A 13,613-nucleotide genomic window follows, 5' to 3' on the forward strand; every position below is an offset into this window, starting at 1 on the left:
GAGCGATATAGAGAGCTCCTATTATCCTAATACCGAAGCGTAGACCGTACGTATAGATAGTGTAAGTAAGTGCTAAACAAGGCGCGCTTATCCGGCGGAAGTAGCGGTTATTCGGATAAGCTACTCTACTAGCGGTTCGTTATATTCGGCGTCGTCGTTATCTACTAGTAAGGGTATAGGTTAGCTATTATTGCGGCATCAAACCTTAATAGAGCGTCCGCTAAGGCATTATCGGCGCTAGAAAGCTATACTAGCGTTATAATAATGCTATATCTAATAGCGATAAGTAGGGCGTCTCGAAGTAGGTAGTTACTATCGCCGTAGATACGCTAGTTAGTAAGCGCTACGCAAACAGTTGTATTAATCGTATAAGCGATAACGCGGCAATTAGACTATCCTTCGTACTACTAGCAACTAGATAAGTAGGCTACTATTATCTCGGCGACGTTAATATATAGTAACTCGAAGCGTAGTAGGTAGAAGAATAAAGAAGGCGCTATTATATAAGTGTTGTTACGCTAGTCGCTATTACCTTCGTACTAGAAGGCGCTTAGGCTATAGTTTAATACGTCCGTAAAGCGGTAGATCTATCGTAGATAGGCTTGTTAAATAGCCTTACGCCGTTAGATATAACAAGTGCCTTACGCTACTACTTAAGGTCGTAACAGACGTACGTTAGAAGCCTACTTTTACTATATCGTAGCGACGACGTAAATGCGAAGAGGGTTACTAAGAATATCCTACTAAGTGCGATAACTTTAGCCGCCTATAACAACCTGCCTACTAGGCTCTTAGCTTCCTTCTATTTAAGTAATCCGCGCCGGAGAGTGTCTATAGTCTATTATAGTAGCCGGCTCTACTTATCCTTTAATAGGCGCGCCTATATTAATATCGTATCTAATTTCATACTAATAACTTCGATAGTCGTGCCTATAACGTCCTTCTTATAGTTATATAGCACTCTAAGCTTAGTTAATATAGCTATCTAGGCTCTTACTATCGGCTAAGTTATAAGCTCCTTCGCTATCTAAATAAAGTTATCGAGATAGTAGTATAATAGCGCGCCTAGCACTACTTGTTCTAGTAGCTAGTAAAGCGCTTCTATAAAGAGGTTAAATAGCACTAGCGTAGTACGAAGACCGAAGGGGAGGCAATTCTCGGTATAGTAACGCCCTACCTATTCGAATACTAATAACCGTATCTCGGCGATAGTAATAGGTACGGTCCGGAAAGTATCTTTAACGTCCCGTTTAAGGATTAAACAGCCTCTACCTACCGCTAGAATACGGTTAATTATATACTATAGCGCGATACACTTAATAGCTCTACGCTCCGTTAGAATACTATCGTTAACTAAGCCGCCTCTTAGATAGAACAAGTCGTAAACACGCCGGAAGCCGCTATCGTACTTTAGTGCTAAGCCTAGCGGTAACGATATTATAGAGTATTTGTCTATCTCTTAAATAAGCGTAATCTTTTATAGCTTAATATCGTTGTCTACTACCGCTTAGATAACGTCTAGCGCTAGCGTAGACGAGCTATAGTTGCGTAAGAGTCTTAGTTACAGTACTTAAAGCGCGCCTATCGAGGCGCTATTATCTAATATTCCTACTATTACCTCGCAAAGACCGCGGTCTAGGTAGTTAAGAAGTATATGCTTCTAGGTATGCTTCTTTAGTCGTAAAGGGCTGTCTTATAGGCCGAAGATAGTAAACGCCGGCGTTGTATTCGGTCTCGCTAGCGGTCTCGGTTATAGACTCGGAGCCGTCTACGGATATTACTAGATCTATATCTTCCTCGGCGGTTTAAACGTACGAGAATTTAACTAAATAGGCCGGGTCGAAGGATCCGTTATAGATCTCCTTAACGTATTTCACGTCGATAGTATTAGAGAGCGACTCTATAAGAGGCGTAAATTTAAGACCCTTTAGTAGGCACACTATTTTAAGGCGTAGTAACCTATCCTATAGCTACTAGCTCTTTATCTACCTATAGACCTAGCACTAGAGCCGCAAGGCCCGCCTTATAAAGTTCTTCTTTACGGCGCTTCTTTATATCGTACTTATCTAGCTTGCGAGCCTCTTCGGCCTCGAATGCCTTCTAAGTACGTATAGTTTGCTAAGCTGCCTCCTAGCCGAGTTCCTATTCCTCGGTAAGTCGCTAGAGGTAGGGGTTCTTATTATAGACCTCTACGGCGGCAGATAGGTCGTATAGTATAGACATAGTCGATATATCTCTTCTTCTTCCTATATTCGAGTTAATAGAGTATATTAGAGACGGGTTAGTCGCAAGTTCGTCTTATTCCTTAGTCTCTTAGCGCGGCGTACGCTACTTCGCTATATATAATACTATTCGGACTATTCTTACCCCTATCGTTATAGGCGCCGTAATAACGATATAATAGCGATAATATATAATAGAAAAGAAGCCGATAATATCGAAGTATAAATAAATGCAATAGCAATTAATGCCCTAGGCCTATAGAGGGCATAGGCGTATAGGACCAAGTTCTCCTAGAAACGAGAATTCGGGTAACGCCTTACCTGTATATAGACCTCGGTTATTTTTCTTATTAAATTCGCTTCTTTCTTTAAGATATACGAACCGTTACGGCCTTGTTTAAAAATAAGATTCGGATAGTTATTATTTTAGAAAGTCTTTTATATATTATTTCAAAGTTATTTTCGCGTTCGAATTTATAGGTATATACTAGACGTATCCTTTAAAATTACGGCTAATTAAGAAAAAGAAATACACGTCTCTTATTTCTACGTTAAAATATAGTAGTTCGTCGCGTTCTAGGCTCCTCTTTCTATCTTTACTCTCCGTTTTAAAATACGCTAAATACATTCCGGTCTCTTTCTAGAATCGACGCGTTAAAAGCTATAGTATCTATTTTATTTTTATTTCTTAATAGGTTCTTCTTTAGTATTACTAATAGAAGTTACGCTAGCATACTAGATAGCTAGACGTAATATCTAGATACGAGGTTCTTACTAAGGTAGTATATATCTTTTTAATAACTACTAGAGATATAATACCTTTACTAAAGTAGCAGATACTTGTAGTAATACGCTTTAGTCTAGTATAGATTATATATAAAGCTTTAACCTGTATCGTTATCGCGTACTATATAAAAGCTAAGATCTACCCTAAATCCTAGCTTCTAGCAGAATCTTATATCTAGCTACTGCTTTGCAATACCTCTTCTATAGGCTAGGCTAGCTCTTATTTAAGACGTCTTACCCTCTTAGCTAATTAATATAGATATTGTTATTAGAGTTACCGAGCTATCTACTTAGCATCTTTCCTATATTGTTTATTAGCAGATTCTACTAACTTCTAATCCGCCTTCTTTATAGCTATCTTCGAGCTTTTATTCTTCTATTTTTTATATAATTAGATTGTAACCTTCCGCTACTAAGCCCCTATCCGAGTCTCTTCTTTTTTAAGCTACCTAGTAATCTCTTAGTCTGCATTGTCTTATTTTTTACGAGCTTATAAAGCAAGAGCCTACCTAATCTTCCCTAGTAAGATAAATATAGCGCTATTATTATTCGCTACCTTTAATTCTTTATATAGGCCTTTAGAGACTACGCTTCCGCTTCTTCTTCTTAAGATTTAATACTATTTAGAAGCCTTTGTTCTTAGCTCTAGAAATTATTCCTAGTTATTGTAGCTAGAATAGTATTAGGCAGCTTATACACTTTCCTAGACTACAACTAGTCTAATTATTTAGTAATAACGTTTTTAAGTAGTCTTCTAGGCCTCTTCTAGTTACTAGCGGATAGAATTTAGTTAACTAGGTTAATAGTAGAAGGCCTTAATACTATCTCTTTTAGTTAAAAGACCTAGTATCTCTAGTAAATTAAGTAGATATACGTCTATATTCTTCCAATTGTTAGCTAAGTATATTATTTTAAGTCTATATAGACTAGAATAAGCGTAAGAAGTTACGCTTAGTAATACTATAGAGCCCTTTATAGTTATAGGGGAAGTTATCGAGTCCTTCGCTATAGTATACGCCGACGGGACTAAAGCCTAGTATAGCTACTACTAGTAACTAGGGCCTATATAGTATTAAATAAATAAAAAGGGTATATAGTAGTAGGGATCTTATTATTGTTATACTAGGTAAGGAAAGGTATATTAATATAGCTACTATAGCTATTAGTAAATAGGAACCTATACATCTTATATACCTTACTATTTATTTAGTAGTAGAAGCCATATCCTAACTGCGCTAATCTAGGGCTATTATCTATCTAGCGCTTCTTAGAAGAAGCGAAGAAAGCCGTATATTTATTATAGACGAAGTTAGCTATTATTATAGAATAGGAGGTAATTTACGTTCTATAAGGGTATTAAGGTACTTAACGAGTATACGTTCTTATTACTAGGATAATACTATCTAACTCTTATATCTTTAGGCGGCTATTTTAGTAACGTTATTAACGCGCTTACTAAGTATTAACGCGTCTACTAAGTATTAACGTGTCTACTAAGTATGAACGCGTCTACTAAGTATTAACGCGTCTACTAAGTATTAACGCGTCTACTAAGTATTAACCGGTCTAATTTATAATACCTCGCTATACTAGAACTATTACGCTTATATTAATAATAGATTTTTGCTGTTATGTAGCTATGTGGTATATTGTAGGAGGAAATGTATAGTAAGAAAGATAATAGTAAGAGCCTAGAACCTCTATATTATATACGGCTATATAGCTCTCCTATATAACTTTTATATTAGCCTATAGCATCCTATTTTCGACGGTAGCGCTTTATAGTATAGGTCGAAATATCTAGGTGTTATACTTTATATTATAACTAGCCGTATTCTACGTCGTATTCGTTGTAGCCGGTTCGTTCTATTACGGCCGCTATATCTTCTATATTTTATTAATATAGATATAAAATATCGTCGGTTTAGTATTCTTCTCGAGGGTTATTATTATATAGCTAGTATACTTTTTTATTAGGAGAATCCTTCGAAACTTATTGTTTATAGAGCGGTAGTAGCTCCCGGGGCGTAAGCCTATCGATATTCTAGTAAGAACGCGCCGTAGTTGTCGTATTAGGTACTTTTGCTAGCGCCGTTTAGTAAAGAGTAGCCTAATCGACTCTAGCTACTAGGTACTAGGTAGGCAGTCTAGTACTAGGCGTTTATTTAGTTAGGCCTTCGGCTCTAGCCTATCTTAACCGAAGGTAGCTATAGGGAGTAAAGCTACCCTTCGTTAAGCCTATAGTACCGCTTATAGGCGGCACCTATCTAGCGACTAAGGACTATAATCTAATTATTAGTTATTCCGGTATCGTATACGTACTACGTAGCGCTACGGCAAAGCGAGTGTCTAGTATAACCTAAAGAGTCTATACTAGCTAGTATAGGGCGCTCCTTAGGGCACTTTTATACTACCGCTTTTAAGAAGCCTTCCTCCCTTAGCTAGAATAGAGGCGCTATCGTAAGGTAGTAGCTACTCGTATCGTACTATTAGAATAATCGTATTATATTTCGTATAGCGTAGGTATATCTAGGTATAGTAGCGGTTACAATTACAGTGCCTTTATATTCTATATTTATCCTAGTCCTCTTTGAATCTAAAGAGAGGCAGTCTTGCTTTACGCTAATACAAACGTCGCTAACTATAGTATTAGGTATTAGCTAGTATAATCTCCGTAGGGCTAAGCCCTTCTCTTTATAGGTAGCCCTACCTAAGCGTTAGAAGCTACTCTAGGCGAGCGAGAAGGCAGTATTAAAGGACGTAATCGGCGTACGAAGTAGCGGTACTAATAAGGCGGTTTATATCGTCGGCGGAAAGGGCTTTCCGGCCTACGGAGGTACGAGTTACTAATAGATTAATAGACTTAGCCCTACGTATTAATCGCTTAAGTACCGGAGATTTAAATATAGTAGTATCTAGACCGAGGTTAATACTATATAATCGTAGTGCCGCGGTATAGGACTCTACGCTCTTGCTAGGTAGCTATAGACCGAAGTAACCGAGTACTCGAGCCGCGATAAACCTATATATCCCTTTAGCTCTTATAAGCTACGCCTTAAAGTCCTTTATTAAGTGCTATAGCTCGTAATTCGTAACAATTAAGGCGTACGTCTTTCGTATATTAGGCGCTAGCCTATACTATAGTAGAGCGTAGAAGGAGGAGCTCTAAGACCGGTTGTTTATTACCCTATCGAGCTACTTTCTATTAACGGCTAAGATAGACGTAAATAGATTAACTTTAGATATAGGTTAGTAATTAAACTCTAGTCTAAGCGAAATAGATTATTAGCGAGCGTATTATTAGTAGAAGATAGCTACGTAGTCGTAACGGCAAATTGCGCCTTTATTAACTATAGTAAGGCATTTCGGAGTAGTACGCTAGCGGCGCCTTAAATATAGTAACGGTTAAGGCTAAAAAAGACAACTCTACTATCGGTATAGACTATTACTTTATAAGACTTCTATTACGTAGACTACTTATTAAAAGCTTCTACGATCGCCTTTACTTTATAGAGTTATATTAAAGGCTCTTTTAACGTCTATTACTTAAGCGGCTTATATAAGCCTACCGGTAAGGCTCCTTGCCCTATAAAGGATAAGGCTACTATAACGTAGTACTTCCGATAGTAGGGCGAAAGTCTCGGCCTTCTTAATAGCCGCTAACTAGCACTATATCGAGTTAGTATCGATTTCTATACTAAGTACTATTACTACGCTTCCTTCTTTATCCCTATCGTCGTTTCGCAGAATACCTAGATAGGTAGTTATATTTTTCTACGCCTTCTTAGGCTAGTTAGCGAGGCTGTCGTTCTTTATTTAAATAACTAGGAAAGCGTCTAAGTAATAGTCTAGTAGATACTATAGTATATTCTTAAGTATCTTATAAAGCCCTTCTACGAAGAGGTTAGATAGGTATAGTACTATCCGTAGACCGAAGGGAAGGCAGTTTTTAGTATATTATTATCCCTACTATTCGAAGGCTAGTAGCGAGTAGTATTAAATATATATAGGTACTATTTAGAAAGTGTCCTTAATATTACGTTTATTAGTAATTGCGCTACGTCTAGCGGAGCGGACGCGGTCTAGTATAGCCTTAAAACGGACGTATTTAATTTCTCTATATTTATTAGGAATATTGTCGCTAGTAGACGATCCTCTCGGCTATATAAGGTTATAAATCCTTCGCTATTTTCCGCCTAGCTTTAGTACGAGTCCTAATAGTAAAAAGATAACACCTAGCGGTACTACTAAGACTCTACCGCTTATTAGGTCGACCTCTAGGTTACTAGTAAAAGTAGAAGGGGCTTCGGTAGCCGACTTATAGCTACGCGACCTTCTAAACCGTCTATTTCTAATATACCCTATACCGTATCCGAACTTTACGAGATACGATAAAACGGACAGTAGCTCCCTAGGATAATAATAGAGTATTTGTTACTAAGCGAGCGGATTTACAGTTATAGCAATTAGCGGAAGGTTAACTAGCTCCGTTAAGAAACAAACGCGATAGGGTAGTATTGTATTTAGCTATAGGATAGTAGGGGGGGCAATACGAGCAGGCGCTTCTGCTACTACTAGTAGCTAAATAGCGAAGTATTATACTACTAGCTCTTACGTCTATTTAATCCTAGTAGCGCTATCTTAAAGTTACTTCTTATTACGCTTTAGATAGCTATCGAAGCGATAGTTGTCCTTCCCGTACTACTTATAGACGTAGCGGAGCGCTCGAGGGTATAGCTTACTATATCTATAAAGATTCTACTTTATATAAGGGTCCTTACGCTTACTAGTAGTATTATTCTTCTTCTTACCGGCTCTAGTACCTACGGTAGGCTAGCTGCCCTTTAGAACGAGTAGACCCCGCAGTAGTTCTAGTTAGTTTAGTTTAGTTTGCTAAGCCGAAGATCTAGTTTGGTTTAGGTTGGTTTACTAAGCAACTATAGGAGTAGCAGGTTCTAACTATAGAATTTATCGGTTTCTAAGAAGTATAGGAATATATACGTAACTCGAAGCAAGCCCTTTATAAGATACGAAAGTATAGCTAGTAGCGTAGCCGGTATTTTTAAGTTATAGGAAGGTACTTATATTACCCTAAGTCTATAGACAATTAGCTAATAGCACTAACTAATTAAAAGTATATATAAGCTATTATAGTACAGTTTAGAAACTATACTTATTAGGAATGAATTTTAATCTTCGCTCGCTATTTAATTCCCTAACTACTTAGTAGAATATCCTTATCTAGATCTAGGTAGAACTTATCGATTTCCCTCGAAGTCCTCTTTAAGAAGTTCTAATACTTTCCTACTAAACTATTCTCTAATATTAAGTACTAGGATAGCTCCTCCCTCGATATCGGTATAGTATATAAAAGAGCTATAAAGCAGCTCTACACGACGTTCTACTAGTTACTCGCTATACTAAGGCCGAATACTAGCTCGTTTCTTAGAACTCTTAGTTACTTAGTAGATATAAAGGGTAGGGTAGGAATTAACTTCGTATTATATAAGGAGGTAGAGGCTACTATCGAGGAGTCCTTTAACTTGTAGAAGATAGTAAAAGATATAGAGGCTGCTATAGGTCTAGGTACCTAGTTAAATTTCTAGTAGGTAGAGTATAAGGATATTTAGAGGGAGTATAAGGTAGAGTTGCGAAGGTAGATATATAATATATTCTAGAAACTAGGGATTATTCCTATAAATATTAGTATTAGGTTCTTTAACCTTCCTCCTTTTTCCCTGTTTCCTTTTATAAATATCTAAACTAATACAAATTAACTAGAATGTCTATCTTCTTTTAATTCTTTATAAGACCCGGTAGCGTAGCCGGTAGCGTAGCCGGCATTTTTACTCCTTAGTACTAACGCGATTCTCGAAGACTTCTCTTCCGTACGGCTTATAAAGTATACTATACTATATATATATACTTAGACGCCGTATAATAGCGGTATATTTCGTATATAGAAACGCTTATAGATAATACTAAGAACATCCTTCCTACTAGAATATCTATCCTACCTACTACTATCTCGAATATAGATATTCTAGCCTTTAAGAATCTAATCGAGGGCTTTAAAATCCCTATCTATAATCGTAATACGCTTCGCGTAGATAGCTATAAGATTAACCGCTAAAATAGTATTAGTATAGTTCGAAAAGAGGTAGAAGAGAAATATATATTTAAAGATACGAACTAGGTAGGCTTCTAAAGCCTCTTAAAGGGCTTCTATTGCGGCCTTAGAGGCTTAGAAGCGATAGTCTAGTATAATATACTAGGCAATTTTACGAAGAAGTCGTTAGAAAGGAGCTTTACGGATTAGGAGTCTACTATTCTTCTAATATATCCGGATCTAACGAAGGGCTATAGCTAAAGAAGGATTAGTAAAAAAAAAGTAAGAATACCGGCTACGCTACCGGCTATAGATAGGACTTACTTCCTAGGCGCTATCGACGCTTCGTACGATTATTGCTACTAGTAGTAGAAGCGCTAGTCGTCGTCTTACGTAGAGCCTTACCCGCGACGCTCTTTCTAGTACGAGAGCTAGCGGTAGTAGTAGTAGTAGCCTTCTTACGTAGATATACTATACTCTTTCTAGTAACTCCGGTCTTATTACGACCCGTAGAAGTAGTAGGTCCCTTCTTACGAGGCGTCGTAACTTAGTTAAGTAGACTCGGTATTATAAAAGTCGTCGAATTAAAAAAAGAGTACGTTACGAAGGTATACGAAGGCGTACGCGGAGCGAGGGTATTACGGAGGTAGTAAATATAGAGCGTAGAGGTATAGGTATCGATACGAAGGTTATATATAGCGAGAGAGGTAGTATCGCGGTATCGCTAGGCAATAGAGTAAGCGTCGCGTAAGCCTATATTATAGTAACGTTAGAGTAAGGAAAGAAGGTAGGTATAGCTAAAAAGGGTAGATACGGCTAAAAAGGCAGTTATAGCAAACTTTGAAATATAGCCGGTATATATAGCTAGTATAGTAATACGGCGAAAGCCTCCTTTTAATAAATAGTCGGCGTAATAATAGTATCCTACTATAGTATAGATATTATTTAGTAATTCGATTACTAGCTATAGTAATCTTATAAGTAACCTAGGCATATTGCTAGGAAATATAATAAATACCTATACTACGGTAGGCTATACTAAACAAGCTAGCTATTTAGTAGGAAGAGGCCTACTACCTTCTCTATATACCGGCTACGAGTGCCGGCTATACCTCTAAATTTAACTCCGCCCTATCTCGGAGGCTAAGGTACCGAGCGGAAATCCTATAGCTTATATTTACTCGGTTGTCGCGGAGCGCTTATAGGTAAGGTATTAGAAAAGTATATAAAAAGTACGAGAAGAGTATCCTAGGATATAGGTCGTAAGTAAATAAGAGTAGTACGCCTAGTTATTTATATAGTACGTTACTCTATATAACTAAGAGCCTATATTATCTCGTACTTCGCTTATAAGACCTTAACTCTACTAATCTACTATCGATCTCCTCCTCGGTCGCTATCTTAATTCTTCTTCGAGGTACTAGACTTAGTACGTATCTATAGGTATATAATAGCGCTACGTATTATAGTATACCTCTAATTTCAACTCCGCCCTATCTCGAAGGCTAGGGTACCGAGCGGAAATCCGATAGCTATTTACTCGATTATCGCGGAGCGCTTATAGGTAAGGTATTAGAAAAGTATATAAAAAGTACGAGAAGAGTATCCTAGGATATAGGTCGTAAGTAAATAAGAGTAGTACGCCTAGTTATTTATATAGTACGTTACTCTAAACGACTAAGAGCCTATATTATCTCGTACTTCGCTTATAAGACCTCGACTCTACTAATATACTATCGATCTCTTCCTCGGTCGCCGTCTTAATTCTTCTTCGAGTTACCGGACTTAGTACGTATCTATAGCTATATAATAGCGCTATATATTATAGAGAATCTCTCGTTAAAGTTTCTCTCTCGTAGCCTTACTATCTACCTCGTAGTATAGAGGATTAAAGTACTAATACTAAAGAATCTCTTTATAGTTAGGATACTAGAGCTCCTTAGAACCTTTATATCTTAGGTCTAAAAAGATACGTATTATAGACGCTCTATCGCCCTTTCGCTTACTACCCGCTAGGTCGCGAATCGTAATATATAAAGAAACTAGTCTTAATATAGCTCGTCTCTATAATAGCTAAGTAAATATAGGGCGCTAGGTTTCTACTTCGTACCTTAGATTTAGGTACAGTGCGGAGATAAAATTAGAAGTATAGCCGGTACCTATAGCCGGTAAAAGGATATAAAAATAGGCCTCCTTCTAGGTTAATCTAACGACTAAATTTAAATTCTAATTAATCCGCTATAAACCGACGCCGAGTTTTAGCTAGAAGCTATATATCTTTATATTAAAGAGTAACCCGCTTCGTATAGATAGTAAGGAGGTTTAAAAGCTTAAACTCGGTTACGAGAAATGCCTCTATAGCTTCCTAAAGAATACTAATCGCTTAAGCTATAAATCGTATACTAGACTAGAAATCTAATACAATTTCTTAGACGAGTCGCTAGAAGGGAGTCTTAGGGATTAATAGCTCGGTCCCTCTTTTATCTTAGATTAGCCGGATCTAGCGAAGGGTAATAGTACCTAAGTTTAAAGCGCCGCTTCTTTATCGTCGACACCTACTTTTTACCCTTTTTCTTTATAGAAGAATAACTTTTCTTTACGATAGTTCTTATCCGCCTACTCCTTTTAGCCGCTTTAGCCTCCTCCTATCTATCTAAAGCCTTCTTGCTTTTCGGTACTATTTTCCGAGAAACCCTTTTCCTTTATATATACCGTAGATAGTTTTGCTCTTCCGATATCTCGTTCTCGCTATAGTCTTCCTATAGTTAGGTTACTTTACCCTTACACTATTCTAGGCTCTAAAGGTAACTTTATACACGTTCGGGCAACGAAGGTATATCGCTAAGACCTAGAAAATTAATAAGCCTATAATCGTAAAGAGACATTTATACTTCTTACCTTCTAGATTAAATAGTCTTCTATTAAACCGTCTTAGTAGGTTCTAGTTAGATTCGTTATTAGGATATTCGCTAAAGGAAGGGGAGGCGGCCGACTTAGTAAGGCCCGAGGAGCCGAATCCTTAAGGTATATTTGTCTTTTAAAATATATAAAAGGGAAGAAGGAGAGGAAGAGCGAATAGAGATTTAGAAATAGTTAGTAGGTAAGCGGAGTACGTTGCTATAGCAACTAGTCTGTTTAGGAATTCGAAATATATTAGGGATATATACCGGCTATATACGCCGGCTATATTACCTTCTATATAAGCGCTTCGTTACTATAGTAACTAGTCTCTTTAGAAATTCGAAATATATTAGTAATATATACCGGCGATATATACTACCTATATATACTAGCTATATTACCTTCTACGTAAACGCTTCGTCTCCTTAAAGCTACTCTAAGCCTATATACGCTTCTGCTTCTCGATCTAGTATCGCCTTCTACCTCCGCCCTCCTCCTCTTTATTATTACTAATAAGGGTTTCGCTTAGACTAAATTTCGTATTCTCTTTACGCTACTAGGTTTCTTCGATCTTAAGGTTTTCTAATTCCTCGATTAAGTCCTTTAGTATAATCTTTAGCATCCTATCTTAGCGACTCTAGTAGAGAGGTAGTATCGGAATACTTTAATAGATTCGAAGGTAGTAGGCGAGTATATTCGATTAAAGCGGCCCTAGTAACGAGCGATATTAAAAGACCTCTTATAGCCTATACCTACGCTTAGTATAGCGAGGACGTCCTGAGCGACCGACGCTATCGTTAGAGACTTAGGCTCTAATCGCTACTATATAGCGAGAATATCGTCTCCGAATTCGTCTAGAAGACCGGTAAGATCTAGATATTATTAGCCCTCTCTCCGAGCCTATAGGCTTAGTACTTACCTACGCGCTAATAGAGATCGAACTCTTCTTTATTTACTTTAGTAGTTGCTTCCTCTTCTACCTCTACTTCCTACCTACGAAATAGGTATAATATCGGAGCTTTCTTAGCCTTCCTTTTCATTATTCGAGCTTTATTTAGACTAGTTTCTTTCCGACACTTATAGGATATCTTTTCTAGGATAGTCTAGTAATACTTAGGCTATTCCTCGTCCTCCTTCTATTCCGGCTTCTACTAATATATATCGTTTTCTACTAGGTCTAGTAAGTACGTAATACTATAGATATCCCCGAATAACTAGAAGGTAGTACTATAATATTTATATAACTTAGTATAGGAGGTGTCTATAGCTTTCGTTATAGCTGCTTTCTAGGGGAGGCTTTCTTAGCTAGCTTAGCTACGGTTTCGTTAAGCTTAGTAACGAGCTAGTTAAAGTACGTAAAGATAAGGTAGATCGTCGGTCCTCGGGTTTTTCTAATCGTAGTAGTAACCTTCGCGTAATACTTACTAATATCTATAAGATACTCTACTTAACGCTGTTTAGCGGCGGTAAGCCCGAGCTACTTAACACCTTCGGAATTCTAAAAGATCTCGAGAGCGGTACGTAAAGTATATCCCTTCGTAATTATATAGAAAGTCGAATCGAACCGGGTCTTTACGTCTTAGGTAAAACGGAGT

The sequence above is a fragment of the Pseudocercospora fijiensis genome, assembly GCF_000340215.1.
Source record: "Pseudocercospora fijiensis CIRAD86 unplaced genomic scaffold MYCFIscaffold_12, whole genome shotgun sequence".
Classification (NCBI taxonomy): Eukaryota; Fungi; Ascomycota; class Dothideomycetes; order Mycosphaerellales; family Mycosphaerellaceae; genus Pseudocercospora; species Pseudocercospora fijiensis.